Source organism: Hesperophylax consimilis, chromosome 23, assembly GCF_061612785.1.
Source record: "Hesperophylax consimilis isolate HC1 chromosome 23, BYU_Hcon_1.0, whole genome shotgun sequence".
In the NCBI taxonomy this organism is placed as follows: Eukaryota; Metazoa; Arthropoda; class Insecta; order Trichoptera; family Limnephilidae; genus Hesperophylax; species Hesperophylax consimilis.
This window is the reverse complement of record NC_142858.1, coordinates 2,678,464-2,698,412: the sequence shown is the minus strand read 5'-3', so window position 1 is coordinate 2,698,412 and position 19,949 is coordinate 2,678,464. Positions and strand designations below refer to the sequence as shown.

Below are 19,949 nucleotides of genomic sequence, written 5' to 3'. Positions count from 1 at the left end.
GATTAATTTGCCTTGACGATGTGTAAGTTGTGTCGAAACCCGTTAGCAATTTCTTATAAATGTATTTACATGGATTCACCTAATAACTAGTGGAAAAATTATTTCAAGAATTTTAAATTAATAAAAATTTTTAAAACAATATTTTTTGTGTTTTACCATGCTATTATTACAAAATTATAATAAAATATTAGAACAAAATTGGCATGGCCTTCAACTGATTTTGAATAGAGGCTGTAATTTAGTTACTTCAATATGATTTATTCCTTCTGTTAAAATTCCACCAAGAAATAAAGCTTCAACACGTTTCAGCCGCATGACACCATCCCATCCCTGTAATTTATCTTTGCCAAGCGTTTTGAATGTTTTTTTGACCGCAGTTACGTATTATTATAACTTTCGCGGTATTGTAGAATGGTTCTCCACACAGAATTATAATAATATCATGATCAAAATACTCTAGTTAGTACTTACACTAAACTTTTGATTTAGAGTTGATTTCAATTAAGCGATGAAATTAATGAATGCCACGAATTGAACTAATATGAATCAACAATCAGATCTTTATTATAAAGCCCGTTCTTTATCATGAGTAAAAATAGTTAACGGTATTTTTAGTAATTAGGTTATAATCCAATTACGAATGTTCATGTCATATCGAAATAATAAAGTTAATAAAACTACAAGGATATAGGTTAATAGATAAACGAAATAGTATTCATAAAATAATAAGAAGATAAGTAATATACAAACAGTTTATTTATTTATAAAATACATTGTTAATAATTTGCCTTTTTACGGCTTTGATACATTGAATCACCAAAATAGACAATTGGCTGTTTCACGGAACCAATACATTATAGTAATTTTGAATAAAGAGAAAACAATATAATTAAATTATTTTTAAAAGCAATAATTATTAGCCTGAAACACTCATCCACATTGAAAAATCTCCTGATAAAAGATACATGACGCCAACGGGACTTGAACCCGTGTCCTTTCGATTTCAAGTCGACAGCTCTGACCACTGAGCTATGGCGACTTATCTCTTATCCGCGAAATAATTCAATATATACCTACTAGTGTTTCATTCAACAATTACTGCTTGTTACATTTTTCCACCTGAAACAACCAACTTCATTTTATATGAGAAAGGCATTGTAAGTGCTAACTCTCTCACTAGATGGCGTCGAGACAAATTGTCTACATTTTTTTGTGGTCAGAGTTGTCGATCGGAAATCGAAAGAACACGGGTTCAAGTCCCGTTGTCGTCATGTATCTTTTATCAGGAGATTTTTCAATGTGGATGAGTGTTTCAGGCTAATAATTATAGCTTATAAAAATAATTGTTACCATATGTGCTATGCATAAAAAATCTTGTCTTAAACATTAGTTTACCAAAAAAAATAATAATTAATATAATTAATGGTTTTGGGCCTTACTAATAAACGTGTTTTAAACCCTTAACAACTGATAACCTAAATTTAATGTAAAGTAAATGGTTGTACTCAGCTGCAGTGGGCCAGTTTTGTGGCTAGAAAATAAGAAAAACAAACAAAAAAATAGTATAAATATCAACTGAAAAACAGGAAAGTTTAGTATTTTGTAACCCGCACCATCTGATGTCCAGGCAGGTGCTTTGGACCACTGGCTTATTCCCAACCCGCCAAATAATTCAATATTTGGTGGGCATTTATTTTTACTCGGGAGATATTTTCAATTTGTATGGATATTTCATGCGAATAATAATTAATTATTAAGGAAAGTTTAGGTTTTATAACATTTAAAATCTGTACAAATCCTCCACATTGTCATTTTTAATAATGTTTTATGCTTTGAGTTTACTTGCCTGCTTTTAATCAAAGCCAGTGAATATTCAGTGCATCTTTGGAAGCATTGCATCTTAATGTTACTACAAATTCTTATCAAATGCGAAGAGAAAAAATATAAAATTTTGAATTAAAAAATAAGTGGCGGAGCAACCCGCGTTTTTTTATGAATTTCTCGTTTCAATTTCAGTACACCTCGCAAAACGCGTTCACACGAAAAATGCATCACGTGGGTAACCCTACCCTGCACGTAAACCAAAAATACTTCACAGAAATAATCGAATTTACACAGAAAATGAAGTTATAATGATCAAAAATCTGTTTTTGATATTTGATGGCAAGGCAGATTCAGATTTTATCCACAAAGTTTACCGTTGCTCCATAAATTGAGTACGATATTCATAGAGGTGTGTTCTCTGTAGCAAGTTTTTTTATCAAACGCTGTTTCAGAACATATATTGATATAATTATACATTGAATTTTTGTGATTATTAATTTGAAATTTTTTGTTATATTTTAAATAAAATTTTACAGATGGTTCCCACAAGAGAGTTTACGGTAAATAATGATTTCCGTAAGCACTTTCGTATTCCACGGCGCAAGGGGCATTTTCAATCTATAAATTGTGCTGAAAAATCTATTTTACTTTACGGAGCGCGTGTAAAATTGTTCTTGGGCTGTTCTTGAATAGTCGAGTGGAAAATCATTTAATACTTTCACGTTTAGTGACCAAAGGAAGAGAATATTTTGCTCTTCAAACCATAACGTAGGCTGTAGGCAATAGTTTTTTCTAAAAATATCCAGTACATTACAAAATGTATTTATATATAGGTATGATATCTTTATATATAGGTACCTGATTGCCGCTGTGTGATATATGTATAGTCTCTTTCGTTACGTATTTTTTTATAAATTTCTTTTCTATGTCCAACACGTGTTTGATAAAAATACACTCACATTACAAATTAATGTTTTACATTGACATATTATGTTTTTCTGAAGCTCGTTTGCTATTTTTCAATCTGAATTCATTTGGAGGAATTCAGGGAAAATCCACAGCATTTTAAATGAAAATGTTTCACATATTTTTTCTATATTCAAATGTAACCGAAATATGATATTTTCCACGTAATTAGTCTAGTTTACGTTTTTAAGTTTAGTAAAAAAATTATGACCTGAATTTGTTCGACGGCTTTTAGTGAAAAACTAGCGCAGATCCGTGAAAAATCACGTGATATTCTCATTGTAGGATTTGTGAAACTGAAAGTATTAAAAACTTTGCCTCATGATTTCCTTTCAAAAGAAAAAATTTACCCTTGATTTACCCAATGATTCATTATAAAAATACAAAAAACGTTGTACTCTTGCTAATTTGATAAAAAAAAATGTAGCACCGCTTGTGAAAAAGATAGCCATTCAAATAAGATGTATATGAACGAGCCCCTAAAGCATGTGCACTGAACCTAGTTCAGTAATACCGCGAGCGTTGTCCCTTGTTAAACATTATAAAACTTCAGGGAAGCGACGTGATAGGAAGTTATAATATTTTTTAAAAATTAAATCATATTTGTTCAAAGATCGTTGGTATGCAAAGCAGAGATTACAGTTCCTAATAATAGTATAAAAGGATGGTGTATATCTATATAAAATAAAATTGAAGTAGAGATATCCCGGGGTGGGTCTACCGCAGCGCGTAAATTGCCGCTCCAATTCTTCCGTTTGTCGTAAGTGACTTATCTATTGCACTTTTTGCATTGCCGAGCTGGTAACCACTTCGGATAAAGAGGAGAAAAGTCGGGTTTTGCGTTACACAGCCTTACAAAATATATTTTTTTTAAATCCCAACCGTTAAACAGTGTTTCAGTTATTCTTACAAATTGAATAAAGACTGTACAAGCTTAGATCGATTTAGTTCTAATAAAATAAATGTCTTTAACTCTTCTCCAAAAATAGTGGCAACATCGAATTGCGCTAACAATGAATCCTAAATTTCATGTTTTTGTTTATTCTCTGGGAATTATTATTAAAATTTTATATTGTCTAAAAGCGTTAAAAAGTGAAGTGACAATTTTCTTAAAGATTGCCTAAATAAAAGAATTTTTTTTCCAAATTTCGTGTTTTCTACAATTTTTGACGTTAAAGTAAAAATATGTATATGTTTTTTTTCTTTCTTCATGTTTGTCATTTAAATAAGTCAATTTTTAGATATTATGGTATATTATTTAAAATCCAAAATCTAATAGGTAATTATACCTTTTTCTAAACATCTTTGACTTGATCATCTTCAAAATGAAGAAATATACAGCCCATTTAAAATACCATGGATATATTCCGAAATTCGATGAGAAAGTAATGCAACAGATAAACAACCTTATTTGGCAATGTATTGTTTATATCCATGAACTATTTTATGGCCGTTAGATATTATTTTATATTAGTAAGGATTGTACATACACGGTTGTTTATCAATTGTATTAAATATTCATCACGTTTATTAATATGGCTAGTTTTGCTTGTTCCTGTTTTAACGAATATTGTCTTAGCGAATCCTCTTTGTACAATTTGATTTGCACAATTAGGACACAATGTCGGGAAACCTTAATCTAGTATGCTGCACATGATAGTTTATAAAAAAAGTGTTATTAAAAATCCGTCTTCCTGCATCGTCCAGCTTTTATCAAATGAATCAAATCGTTAGGAATACGAATCATTATCGAAACAAATAAAATACAACACAATAAACCTGTAAAGGTCAAATGTCAAACCGATACTCATACTTTATGTAAGCCAATCAATCATAGCCACTCAACGTTTCCGTCCAAAATAACTGATATTACAATAATTAGGCTGATTGCTACTATTAATCCAATTTATCATCGAAAACATTCATGTTTTTATCTGTATATTGAGCAAAAACCGCGCTTGTGTTCAGTTTCCGGGTTCTTATTAAAGTTGTTACTGTATTTCTCCTTGATGTTAATGTCGAGAGGAACAGCACAGCAAGTAATTAATTTACTTCTTTACTTACTGTGATTGTTGAGTTCCTTAATAATCTAACATATAATTATATACAGGGTTTTCAAAAAAGAGGTGTTATTTTGATATTCAATCGTAAAAGATCAATGGTTTCGTTGCTTGTGTGGCACGTAGAGCCGTCTTGTTGAAAGTAAACGTTGTCCAGATCAATACTATCCAATTCCGGCCATAAAAAATCATTAATCATTTCTCGATAGCGCAATCCATTCACCGTAACTGTTGCTCCAGCCTCATTTTCGAAAAAGTAAGGTCCAATGACTCCGCCGGACCATAAACTGCACCAAACAGTCACACGTTGAGGATAGAGAGGCTTTTCAACAATAACTCTTGGATTTTCCGAGCCGAGGTGAAAATGGGCCTCATCACTCTAGATGATTTGCTTTCGATTCACTCAAGTGAATTTTAATAATTCAATGCGTTTTTGAAGCGTTTATCGTTCCATTTTTATTAATTACTTGTCAAATGTCAAAAAATGACAGCTTCTTATTTGAAAACCCTATACTATGCGCTGAAGTGAATCGCTTTTATAGTTTCCTAAGTTATTATAATGATGCACTGTAAAATAACAGGTATTATACAAACTACTGAAGGGAAAACCCCGTAGAAGTGTGTTGTAGGCGTGTCAGGCGTGTGAAATAAGGCCAATTTTGTCGTAATTCTGGTGAAAATTACCAAATATTGTCTTATCTGAATTCTTCTTGAATAGGTATCCAATTTCATTGACTTTTCAACCTCGGAGTCGAAAGATCTAATATAAATTAACCAGATTCGTTTTTTTTTCAAACCGATACTGACCGTCTATCAATCTACGGTTTAAAATAAGATAGAGCATTTTAGAAATATATTGTTCATTTGTACAACGCCATTGAGGTGATTTACAAATCGCTATACAAATCATCCAAATATAATTATTATTATCTTAGTCACACTACTAGGGATTATCTGTTCAGTATACCACATGGAATAAAAAACCCTGATAACCTTCAGCAAAATATTTGTCCAATTACTCCAAACATATTATGTTTTTATTCTAAAAACAAAAATATCTCTAAATAGTATAAAACAAAGTCGCTATCTGCGTATGTTTGTGCGCTTAGTTCTTCTAAACTACGCAACAGAAGTTGATAGGGTTTCACTATCATGTAATTAATTTCTTCTGGAAATTATATGCAAAATACATTCATAAAATATTTATAGAAATAATTGTAAGCAATAATTAGTAGCTTGAAATATCAATACAAATTGAAGATATATGTATATAATAAATACATTTTTTTAGTGGGAAATTTACCATTAACAAAGCCTTTCCTACAAAAATAAAGTTGGTTGTTTACAGGTGAAAAAAATATAATAAGCAATAATTGTTGATTAAGGTACACATTGAATTATTCGGCGGTTTGGAAATAAGCTCACATAGCTCAGTGGTTCAGAGCACCTAACCGGACATCAGAAGGTACATTTATTTTTACCCCGGAGATATTTTCAATTCGTATTGATATTTCAAGCGACTAAATATTGCTTATAATAATTTGTTATCCTTTGTGCTATGTATAAAACCTTGTCTTATAAACATTAGTTTATTATTAAAAAATAATATTTATAGAAAGTAGAGAAAAGTTGTACAAAGAAAATATTTTCGGGCGCTTACATTGCTAGAGATGGCTAAACCTTATGAGATTCCTCCAAAACTATACATCAAAATTGTATATATTAAAAGGCGTATAGAAAAGTCCGCGGTGGTATATTATATCTCCTAAGGCAGGGCTTCCCAAACTTTTATCAACTGTGACGCCCTTGGGAAGATGCCATATTTTTGCGACGCGATTCTCGTCTCGGCCTCTTATAAAATTTATTTTTGATCTGTATTATTCTTAAATTCTGCAACTGCAGAGAAACCTGTCTCACACAAGTATGATGTCGCAAACGGTAATAAAACCTTAACGCTGCAGTGCTGATGGAACGATATTCTTGATAAACTGAGCTCCAAAATTTAAGTAGCTTATCCTTATTATATTGCAGCTTAAGGCTGGAGTCACAGGACAATTCTATTAACTGTTCTTCTTCTGCTGTCGAAAGTGTTGATGCCTGTCGGCCTGAAGTGGCGCGGGAGTCGCTCCGAAGTGTGCGTGTGGAAGACGCTATAAAGATTGCCTCACGACGCCCCTGGGATGATCCCGCGGCGCCCCGGGGCGTCGCGACTCACAGTTTGGGAAGCCCTGTCCTAAGGATAACCCTCAGCAACGCCGGATAAATGTCAGCTAGTAAGTAATAAAATTAAATTCTTAAGATATTCTTATGCTGACAAATGTACAAATTACGACTTTCTTTCAATGATTGTCCAGCCCTTATTGAGAAACATTACTCAAGCTAGTTTTGCAATAATTGAGCTAGGTTAGTGTGCATATTTCACTCTCTAGCATACACAATTTTCGCGCGCTTCATATGAATAATTGAATGCATTTCAAGTGTTGTAGTTTTAGTATAGGTACATCAGCGATGCACAACCAGCTGAGAAAATTTTCACATAATATTTTATACGCCTTTGTTCAAAGTGGTCGCTTGTTATAAGCGGTAATGAATGTTTAATTATATCATTACAAATGTTTTATTTTTTTTTTATAGTGAATACCTCACAAGAGTCCCAACTGCTCCCGTCTGGAGCCAGTGAGACTATGGCATCCCCAATTGGGGGATGTTGTGAGGCTGAAGGTAAGTGGGGAAGGGAAAGAGGAAGGTGGGGAAGTACCTGACTATTCAGATCTAGTCACTAAACACGGCTAAAGCCATTTGGAGCAACGTTTCAATTCTGAATGGTGGTCTTACACCAGGGCGATACTGGTAGTATCTTCCACTCTGGAACGTGCCGCAAATATACTATAATATACCAACTTCCGATGTTCCTGCCGCTGAGAGCTCCGTTAAAACCTTTCTTTCTAGTGCATGAATCTTGCCATTTAAATGCTATACAATTTTTTCAATCGATAAAGAACGTTTCCATTGTCCATGCGGTGAAAAAATTTGTTCATTGTTCTTATATTTTATTGTTATGGAGCTGATAAGATTTTCATTTCAGTAAAAACTTTGTACTTTGTGATCCATTTTATTTTTTTTTAAAAGATGTAATCTGCATTATCTACAATTTTCGTTGTTGTGTTCCAATTTTTTACAAAACCGCTAATTTATTATATTTTATGTGAATACCGCACAAGAGTCCCAACTGCTCTCTACCATCTGGAGCCAGTGAGACTATGACTATTTTAGGGTATGTTGTTAGGCTGAAAGTGTTGTGAAAGAGAAGGAGATGGGAAAGAGTGGGGGAGTGCCTAACTATTTAGATCAGGTCACGAAACACGGCTAGAGCCATTACAAACAACGTTTCGATTCTGCACTCTGGAACGTGCCGCAAGTATAATATATAATTTTTTTTAAATTGTGAAATAACACAAATTATTCAAATAAAATTTACTTGCGCACGCCGGGAATTGAACCCGCGACCTTCTGATTGCTAGCCGAGAGCCTTATCCTTCGACCACGGAGACCGTCAATCGGTGTTAAGATCCCACAATCACTATTTAGAGTACACAGTTATACTACAAAATGAGTACACAGTTATACTACAAAATGATAATACGACATGTAGCAATGTTTTATATTTAAATATTTAATTATATTTAAAAATGTGTTTAAATGGTCGTCCATCACTGATCTACAAATTACCATTCATTAGCAGCAGAGATACCCGCTTAAGAGTAACTATGGCGGAGTGTAATACCTTCCGGGCCTTGATTCTGAAGCCATAGTTGCACAAGCGTGTAATTCATAATAAAATCGGCGTGTTATCGCAGCTCATGCTACGCTTCTATAGACATTTCCAAAGGAGGAGTGGCGCGTTCATCCACGTGTCGATGTATTTATAAATTTATGCGCCGCAGGCTTGTTGCTCCGTCTCTAGCCGCTTCAAACTACTCCAAAGCCACTACCCTCGAAACATAATCCAATTAAAGTTCATACGCCATGCTCATACATAGGCTGCATTCTATTACTGCTAAGGTGTTAGTTTTATGGTTGGTACATACTTTGTAGATCAAGTGAAATTGGCGTTTCTAGAAACGAAGGTGGCCAAAATGATGGGTCTGTTAATAATATTAATCGGTTGTTAATAATATTAACGGTCAGATAATATTAATTTCAGCAATTTCAGTTGGTAGGTACCAACTGCAGTTATGCATCTCAGATTTATGCTCAGGATTCCACGGACAGCCAGACGCACAACTTTATCCTTTCTAAAAGAACTTGGCATCCTCAATAGGCTTTCAACCTTTTGCCTTCGATTTTAAGATACTTTAGTCTATTTGCTCGTCAAACTGAGGACTTTGGAGAAACTCATAGTCAATAGCAAACTGTTTTGTAGGAGGAGCAGAGGATGGTCATCAATGCGCTGGAGTGACCAAGTATCACTGGTGTCCAGTACTTCGGTATCCTTTAGTATCGCGGGGACTGGATGAACCTTGTCCACCAGGGTCACGATCTTCAGCAATGAGAAACAGACTCAAGAAAAATGCATTACACATACATATTTATTATTTTTATATTCCCGGTAGTTACCATTGTTCTTATAATGTATGATGCATAAAAGGGGGCCTTGACGGTTCTGAATTGTGTGAATGTGGAACCAAGTGACTCCCTATTCCGACGACTAGCTGAATAACATAAAGATGAAGTATTACTTTTAAATCAACTATCCTCAAGAACAATATCGGATGTGTGATAGGTAACTTTTCTACGTGTTTACGGTTTCGTGTCTACTTTCTTATTGTTTTGAGAGCAATACAAATGACTGTCATTTGATATTTCGTATAAACCTCTATTAATTTCGTTGGAAATAATATTAATTTATCAATTGTAAACAGCTCTAATGCAAAGTCACCACATAGTATAATATCCCACATTGTTCATTGGGACCTATAGGGACAGTTCAAATGTATCGTTAAAATACCGAAAGGTAGTATGGGTTGCTACATATGAATATGCGTAACTCGCCTGCAGTTTGAAAATTACAGAAATGTATATCTAATTTGATCAAAAAAGGTCTTGTTCATTCAAAACGGAAAATGGTAAAATTAGAGATTAGATGACTTTTTTATCGCTTCTCTGCATTGTTCTGTTTGTCATGGAACCTTTCACACATAGTGCTTTCCCTATAAACGTGGCATGGTGTTACTGGTCTGTATAGGTATTGGTAGATGCTGCTCGAGACGTTATTTCCGATCGGCTTCCTCTCAGCAGCCTCCGACGTAATCAGGTCCTCCTACATCGCATTCACATCCTTTTCACGGCTGTAATTGGTTTTCGTTCGATAAAATTTTCCAGGTATGCATCCTGCAGTGATACTATTATGTTTACCTGTACATGCATGTGTGTTACACGGAAGGCTTAGTGCGTTAGGGTGGGCCGTTAAATATTTTTTCTTCTTATTTGGATATTTTGGGGCCTCCAAAGTTACGAATTTGCATACTCGTAAATTCATAAATACAGATCCTCTATCAAAATTTTTTTTTTCCTTAACGTTTTATATGTATTATTTTATCATTAGTTTATTATTTACCGGCAAAACACCGGTTTTATGTTCATGTAAATATATCGTGAATAACATCAAAATAAACAGGTACATTTGTTGATTAAGATTTTTTCAAATGATGAATTTGTGACGGCCAGGGGGACTCCATTTGGGCAGCCATGGCAGTGATTATGTTTTTGATTGAAGCAGTCTGCACCATAAACTTCCCGTTCGACGGTGGAGAAGCACTCTGGAAGAGTGGAATAGTTGGCGATATGCGTTATTTTAAGTGACTTTCAGCCTACGCCATTGAAACAGTGTAATCTACACAGAGTTGTGCTGAATGCTTTGCACAAAGCCAATCGTATTTTTTGACGTTTGTGCTACAAAGCTTTCCTAGACTACCAGGACATCTAGCACAATCGATTGATAAAGGTATTATCGATAATGTCGGTAACTTGTCATCATTTCCGACGATGAACAAAAAAAAATTTTTAATTTATTCGACGTGACCTGTTGTTTCTGCGTTAGCAATCTGCAGTCGTGCTAGGAAACGGTCATATTATCTATAAATACTTTATCGATCGACCGCGCTAGATACGCTGTTCTATAATATATTGACGGTCCACCCTAATGCATAGGTAATGGTGTGTTGCACTGCAGCCTTTGTACATACGCTCAATCGAAACCTCAAAGCGCCGTTTACCTGTTATTTACTTCACTACCAGAGATTGTTGATTGAAAATGGAAATTTTTCATCGAAAATCAAACAAGCGGTAACTTTAATAAATTGAATATATCGACCAAGTTATTATTATGTCGATGAGTGAATACCGTGCAAGGGAATTGTAAGTGGGAAGATACCAGTAAAAGCTACTCTGATCTAATATCAAACATAACTAAAGATATTATTTTTTTAAATACGTCTTGTTTTACAATGGGATAGTACTGTAAGCAATATTAAACTATATGTTATTTTTTAGTGCCTAACAGACTTTTCATCTATTTACAATGCACATGTAACATAAATTACATATTTATAATGAATAATAAATGGCATTTCCATGCCTCTTGAATACATCAGGGCTACTGTTAAAAATGTAATAGTCTTAGACATATTATTTATTTTGTAAGAAACAAACAGTTTTTATATAATATACAATGATAGATATAAATATACAAGTTAACTGAAGTCAAGCCACAGAAGTTTGTTATGTTAAAGTTCATTGGAAATGAAGTTTTAATATCTTAAAATTAATTTGGTGTTAAAGGAAGGGGAGAGGAAGAGGAAAATAGGAAGAGGATAGGAGATGCTCCCGATACATAACATACTCTCGTATTAATAATCGATCGTACGCATTATTTCATATCGATATTTCTTTAGGAAATTACCAAAAATGTCAATGCTGTAAAATTTTGTATTATATTGTGCACATATACGAGGAATTGGGGAACTTTTTCGAATGTTTGTTCTACACGAGGGTAGATAAAATAAATCAGATTGTCGGGTTGATCTAGACGGAATATGAAGATTTATTAAATTGGTAAGTTCTGGTGAGTGCTGACCATTATTTAGGATTTTAAACAATAAGATTTGATCAAAAATTAGACGTCGTGATTGGAGGGAGTTAAAATTATGAAAATTAATTTAATAGCGCCATACCTCGTCTCATACTACGCTGATCCAGTACGTCCGTTCTGCTAGGTGGAATACAAAGCGGTTAATGGTGACGTCCCTGGCTGTAGTTGTTGGGTTTTAATAACTTATAGCATTACTGTAGATATGGGATATCTATTAAATTATTCAAAATCTTATACGCCGTTACTGTTAGGGCCCAACTCCTCCCCGACTGGAGAGTTTGGTAGCGCGTTTTATCGAGCAAATCTTCGTGATGCATGAATCGCGGGTACTATCCATGCATTCTCATATACAGGTATCTAAAGAACTTATTTTTAATCTGATCTAATTTCTAAATGTATTTTTGTTCACATGGGACCCATACAGCTGAGGCGTATTCAATTTTAGACCTTATAATGCAATTATACATAGCCATCATTGCTTCGGGATTAGAAAACTGTTTGCAACATCTTATTACAAACCCCAGAAGCTTGTAGCATGATAATGTCAAATGCAATTAATTGTATTGAGAACAAACAAAAAAAAATGGTATATGTTTATATGTGTTATTCATATATATCAAATCATATCGCTTTAGTAATCATAAATTTAACACGTTGACTGCCACGGCAATTTTTTGAATTCCAGTCTCAAAAGCCAATTTCATTTAATCATATTATTTTATTAAAAACTCAATATTTTAAAAATTACATTTTCTGTTCATGTGTTAATAACGTTAATAAATTTTGTGTTCTGTGAGCCAGCATTGATTTTTTGTTCTCTTCCCTGAAGCCATCTATTCATATTAGCACTGATATACTACGAATTTTATCGTATTTTAGCGAACATGGCAAGTAAACACACTACAAGTTATCTCGTAGTCGGCGTCCTAGCAAAGAACGGAATCTACGAGTTATCTTGTAGTTGGAAGTCAACGTGTTAATCCCATTTCTCTATATAAACTTATAAAAAAATACTTGTTAGAAAGGATAGCTTTTCGTTGTCCTGAACGCCACAACAAAATATTTATTTATTTAAAATACCACATTGGAAATCTACGTATATCCGTAACATTTAACGCCCTATGAGACGTAGACATTTTCAACTGAAAATATATAAAATAAACCTAAAAATTGTAGAGTCTCATTAAATTTGTATTAATTGTTTATTTTATATATTTGTCCTCAAGGTATAATTTAAAATCGTCTATCCTCCATCATTAATTCGATGCTCTTCAAAACCGACTTATAAGCATAAGTCCTTTACATAGCCTTCCACTTCCCGCCTCACAGCGTTGCCCAACCGGGTGGCGAAATACTCGTAGATTCTCTGACCTCACAACGTCTGTAAAGTACACAAGGGAACTCTTAAATGTAGCAGATAAAAACCTCCATAATTTGTTATTTGTACCGCCAATTTACTCTGTTTGGTGACGAAAACTGACCAGTAATATACCAACCTACCGTGTTCGAGTATGTTGCTTTATTTTACCAATCGAATTTGTATTGAAAGGATTTAATAATATTATCTAGAAACACAATGCTGTTCAATGTTATGTGGCTACAATTTATTTTAGAAATAAATCGTTCAAATTCAGAACGCTAATGCCATTTTTATGGGATTGTAAAAAATAACTTCAACGTAAGGTCAAAAAAAAGGATTTTGCTATTTTATAGTAATACGTTTATAATATTTGAAAAAATATCTCCCATTTTTGTCTCTCTGCATTGATTTTAAAAAGGCGCAAGTGCTTTTCCAGGTAAAAGCTACGATAAAATGTTCAAATATTTAGTTGAACCTGTCCTCGTCGCGCCCTCATCCCCCTGTGTCAGATATTCTAGGAGTTTTATGCATTTTCCACACAGCTTCAACACGTGCAACAATTCGAATTCAAACACTTTCCTCGACTTTTCGAGTCTCATTCCAAAAATAACTATGCGGCATGCAATACAAACGACATGCGAGCTGCAGAGTTTTATCGTTGAAGCAGATTACAATCGGCGACTTGATAAGTACAAACTATTGGATGTAAGTACCTACATATCGTAAAGCCCGTAGACCAACGTTGGCGTCAACGTGTGAACGCTGTTGGCAGGTTGGCGCCAAGATCATTTGATGGGTACACGAAAATCAACAATAATCGGGTTGGCCGGCCAACGTTTGCGGCTTTAAAGTTACCGTATAAGAAATTCCCAGTAAAAACTTACTTCCAACAGTTTTTTATTTTATTTAAAATATTTTGTATTTCATGCATGTCAAATACAATCAACAAATTTCCCGATTGCTAATAAGTGTAACAAATGCTAATCAAACAGAAATGCCCGACAAAATGTTGTACAATATTTTGGCGTGCCGAAATTGTTGACGTCGTATTTTTTTCATTGCTGTTTTTGCAAAGGTAGGAGGGCAATTAGGCTGTGTTGTATAGGCTTTTTAATATGCGCATTAAAGTAAAACAATCACCCCTATACAACCTCGCTCGTTAGAAGTTTAATAGGCATGTTAAAATCAATCATATAATTTGAGAAAACCAACCCCTTAAAGCTATATTTAAGTGTGAGTTAACTTAATAAGTTGTAACTTTTAGTTGCCTTTTACAATTTAATTTTATATTGCTTTTTTTCACCTGTAAGTAATCAGGGAAACAGTTCGGAGGTAATTATAGTAATTGGAAGAATATGTTACTTGGTAATTAAGAGGTGGCTCCCTTTTCACTTATTGGGCGTATTTTAGATTTGTACAGGATTAGCAGATAGTCACTATTTATACAAGACGCCAAGTTTTTTGGAAGCCTGATTTACTGGGTCTATTAAAGATATCTTAGGAGTATTACTGTACCTGGTCGGATGTTATTTTTTTATTTTTGATTATTCAGGAAATAGCCGTGGTACGAGCATAGTGCCCAGTTTGATGGCCGTAAGATCCCTCTGCATATTTAAAATTCATGAAGGAAATGAAAAAAGAAAATCGTAAACAGTGGACAGCAGCCTTTCGACTTCGGAGTTTCTTGCGAGTGTAAAGTTACTTGGTTTGTATTCCTTTTAATATGTTTCTTTGTCACTACGTATTTTTTCAATGGCAATATATTACATCAAATAAAGAATTCCAGTAGGTTTAGTTCTTTCAAAATTCTGCTGAAATGTGTTTTTTTTTGTTTTGTTCTATTAAGTACTAGTACTTATACGTTCTTTACGTTGATAATATGTTATACAATCTTAGTTATTTAGCGCAAAAAAGTACTTGTACTTGTGGCAAAGTAAGGTGGCTCGTAAGAATATAAAACAGGAATTTCCAGTAAAATATCAGTGAAATTTTAATTCGATTGTAAACTAGTAAACCGCCATTTGCTAGAAACGAAAATTGTTTAAGATTTTGATAATTTCTGAAGACTCTAAATTTCAACTTTCCCCATTTCATAAATCACGAGTAGGTATGTATTAATATATACCAACGCAAACCCGTGAAAATCACAAGACACTCTGAATTTTTAACAAATAATGTCCAATATTGAAAATTGCGAAATATATTTTCCTTTAAAAATTCAGTCTTTATATTTTGGTACTTTATCGCTTTACTGAATTATTTTTCATTCAATCAGTTCTTATTTTTAAATGACACTTTCAAAGCATGATCGAGTTCATTCTTGTATTTAATACCATTTATCTCCGCAGAAAAATTTTAATTTGAATTATAAAGAATTTTTCTAATCTCTTTTAAAAGTTTAACTAGAGTAATAAAATCACTTACCAGACAAGGTTATACAGGTTTGGTCTTGTTTGTAGCGAATAGCATACCATTGTATTATATCAAAGATATTTGGGCACAATGCTCAGCGCATTCGCGACATCACACGACATACCCCAAATAGAGACAGACACAGCGCAGCGAGCTCGGGTTGCCGTGGTCCATTCCTCTCATATGGCGGTCATTAGTGAAGCCATTATTAGGGACGTGTCAACGTAATGTCCCCTATGTAGAGTAACTCGTAAATTCGAACGTTAATTTGAGTGTACTGCGAATTTGATGCCTCGTTGAGCATGTCGTTCAAAGATTGTAAATTATTATCGTTTTTTTATGAATAACCTGACAGTATTTGAAAATCTCCTATTGCCAACGCACTAAGTGAAAATAGCTTTGTGTCGTGATGTAGGACTTAGCCAGCCGAGGAATTGAACTCACGACGCATGGGTGAGAACCCGACGGGTTACCAACTTAGCCACCGACCTGTCATTGACTTAATATATTACTCTTTTGCCTTTTTATGTATATTTTGTTTACTCGAACACAGTATGTACTCATGCATATGTATTTTTTGCTTTCAGCCTTTTTTTAATACAATATCAGATAAAGTGATAAAAATTAAATATTTTTGATATAATTAAAATTAGCTGACGTGTACCTGGCGTTACTGGGGGCTATCCTCAGGTGATAGACATATACAATCGCGGACTTTTCTGTTAGCCTTTTTAAAGTATACAATACCGTAGTACATTATTTTGATATATCTCATGAGGTTTAGCCAGCGTTAGCAATGTAGTTCCCGAAAATATATTTTTTCGTCTTGATACCGCGATCTAGACTCCTTTATACCAAGCCCATATCGAAAGAATAGAAAGAATTCAAAAAAATTTTTAAACACATAAATTATAAACTAAACTTACATTTTTGTTATTTGTTTTTGGGGTGTTATGCCGTGATGCGCTAACTCCTTCTTTAGCCAACGTTTCGGACAACATTGCAGTGTCCATCATCATAAACTCATTAAAAAAATAACTCGACTGGGTTTCAAAAAAGACACACTAAAACTACTATCAAACTATCTTAAAGACAGAACACAAAAAACAAAAATTGGGAATAATTATAGTTCAGAGACACAGATAAAAAACGGAGTTCCGCAGGGAACTGTGCTTGGCCCGATTTTATTCTTAATTTATATAAATGATTTATGTAATTTTGTTATCCCCGGTAAAATTGTTTCTTACGCCGATGACACGGCAATAATAGTGGATGGTAATAATTGGACAGAAACTTTTTCGAAAGCAACTGTATGTATTTCACTTGTTTCAAAATGGTTCAAATACAACAAACTTGTCTTGAACTACAGCAAAACATTTTACTTACCTTTTTACAAAAACATAAAAAACAAACCAAAAGACAACCTTAAAATTAGAATCCATAATGCAACTTGCAATCAAGACATGTGCTTCCTGTGCAACGAACTCGCTAATGTCAAAAATATAAAATATTTAGGAGTATCAATAGATATTAATCTTAATTGGAAATCAAATATTAATCAAACCACTTCTAAACTAAGATATCTTACCTACATATTTTATAGACTCAAGGAAATTTTAAACGCTGAAAAATTGCAAATGATCTACTTCTACTTCACTTATGGCTTAATAGGATGGGGTGGTGCACCTGATACATTTATTAAGCCCCTACAAATAATTCAAAAACACATAATTAAAGTCATATATAACAAAAACAAAACATTCTCGAGCGACCTATTATACAAAGAATTTAAATTATTTAACATTCGTAAATTATTTATATTACAAACTATGAAATATTTATTTAAAAACAAAAATAATTTCAAAATAAATGAAAACAGAATGAGCAAAAGAACAAATCATATATTTTACACCCCCCAAACAAATACTAAATTAATGCAGACACATAGCAGTTTCATTGGTCCTCGTACATTTAACCTTCTACCACTACAAACTCAAATGATAAATAAAACAATAGAATATGTTAAGGAGGTAAAATTATGGCTGAATGACGCAGATATTGAAACGCTTTTTATATAAATTTATTGATCCTTTCTACAACTCACTTGCTGAAACTTTGTAAACTATTGTACATAATGTTTTCTCTTTACTTTATAATAACTATAAAAAAAAACTTTTTCTACTTATATATATTATACTTAGGTACTTGAAATATAGTAATGGTTTTATATTACCCACACTCAGGCAGTGCCTTAGTGGGTTTTCATTTCTTGTGTATACAATTTGGTAATATATATTATGCTATTATTTACTGTCTATTATTATGTATAATATATGTAAAGAAATTAAAATAAATAAAGAAAAAAAAAAAAATTTGGAAAACTGAGGTGAAGTCGATCGGGTGCGATACAGTCGACAAATTTCTAATATTTAAAAAAAATTAAATATTAACCAATTGGAGTCTAAATTGTAATAGATACCCAACGCAAAATGATGAGTGTTCAATATAATAGTTTTGCTGCAAACTATCTAGTGCACAGGTCAAAACATAAAGGTATGGATTTATGCACTTGCTTAATCTAATAGCCGATGTTTTTTACAAACATATTTATAACCAATTTCAAACAAAACTGAAGGGTAACGAAATCACCCCGCTTATTGGGGAACATTCAATCACACTTTAGTATTCGATATTTCGAAAAATCACTGAAAAAAAAGAAATGAATTAGGTTGGTGGAGGAAAATTATTTTAAAGAGTTTCAAAATGTTTTAAAAACTAGCTTTGAACGCCCGCCTGCAGTCCCCCTTACCCCGAAAATGCGCAACGATACTAAATGGGTGGCGATGTGTTTCAATTTCATTTAATGTAGACTCGCGATTCAATTCAATTCGATGTTATTTTGTTTGTTTCTTCAGCTTCCTATCAAAACCAGGATTATTTTTTAAATAAGTTTTTTTGGTCCATCTAGTAGGTCCCACTATAAGCAACGGTCTTTTTACCTCTATCTAATTCGAAAGATGTTAATTTACATAATTGTATGATTTGTTTAATTTATATTATTATTTAACAGTAATTGTCGTTTATATGGATTTAAGTAGTGATTTTATTGGAATGCCTCTTCAAAGTTTCATTCTTAAAAGATGTTTGCGGAAAACCGCTCTACTTCTGTCGCACTTTTTATCCGAGTGATTTATTTCCTCTTCAAAACGCAATGACTAGAAATCATCTATTTCTGTAAATTCACGTTTGTAGTCAGATGGAAGGGTTATCCTAAACCGATGATTTAAATAAGTAATTTAATCAATCATGACATGTCCGTTTTTGGAACCCGTGAAGAACACATTTCATTTTACATCAAAAGAAAATTTCGGTAGCACATTCAAACAGAATCAGATATGTTGTTTGCTCACCCACTCGAAGAATTGATAAATTATATTAACGGTTCGTTCGTAAATTTTCAGATATTATGATAACATATTGAATTGATTCAACGTCAAAACCATAACACTGACATTTGATTTGGGTATATCGAATCTAATATGAATTCCGATGAGTGGTTCTTTTCAACAAATCAACACACGAATAGTACCTTGAAAAGGCACGAATATATTTGCCTGATAGAACGTAGAACACGTAAAAGGTCGTGGAAATTCTGGAAAAAGAAAAGTGGCCGAATCGTAAATCATTGAATCAATAAATACGATACATGTATCGTCCGAATCGGTTCGCATTGATGTTACTCGTATATGTTTTTTATTATATTTATTAACACTTCATTTATTTATTTATTGCATCTCACTATACATAAAACACTTTTTTTTCACATAAAAATCAACCTCACTAGGACTTAGTCTGTATCGATGTTAACAATTTACATTTGAGTGGAGCAAACATAAGAGTAATCACAAACATAAAGTAATTCTACATACAAACACAAAATATTTCAATATTAATGAAAAAATAAGTATTAGATGTGTTACCAGATGGGTAATTTGTCAGTATATTGTAACACTATTTGAACCATAACTAATCATTAATCATTATTCAAAAGAAGAAGCAAAGTAGATAATAAAGACAGATAGGGTGACATTCAGTTTTTAGCAATTGGGACTTATATAAAATTTTATTATTTAAGAAAGGACAAGGATGAAAAAAATATTAAGACACTCGTCTGTCA

General features: G+C 33.2%; 1 protein-coding gene and 1 non-coding gene across 3 annotated transcripts in view; one reads left to right on the top strand and one right to left on the bottom strand.

The window, feature by feature from the left end:
* Positions 1-19,949, top strand: part of Mgat4a (alpha-1,3-mannosyl-glycoprotein 4-beta-N-acetylglucosaminyltransferase a) — a 380,732-nt gene that overhangs the window by 241,861 nt on the left and 118,922 nt on the right. The gene's annotated exons all lie outside the window — the stretch shown is intronic.
* On the bottom strand, positions 967-1,039 carry TRNAS-UGA (transfer RNA serine (anticodon UGA)). The gene has a single exon. It is a non-coding gene; the product is annotated as a tRNA-Ser (tRNA).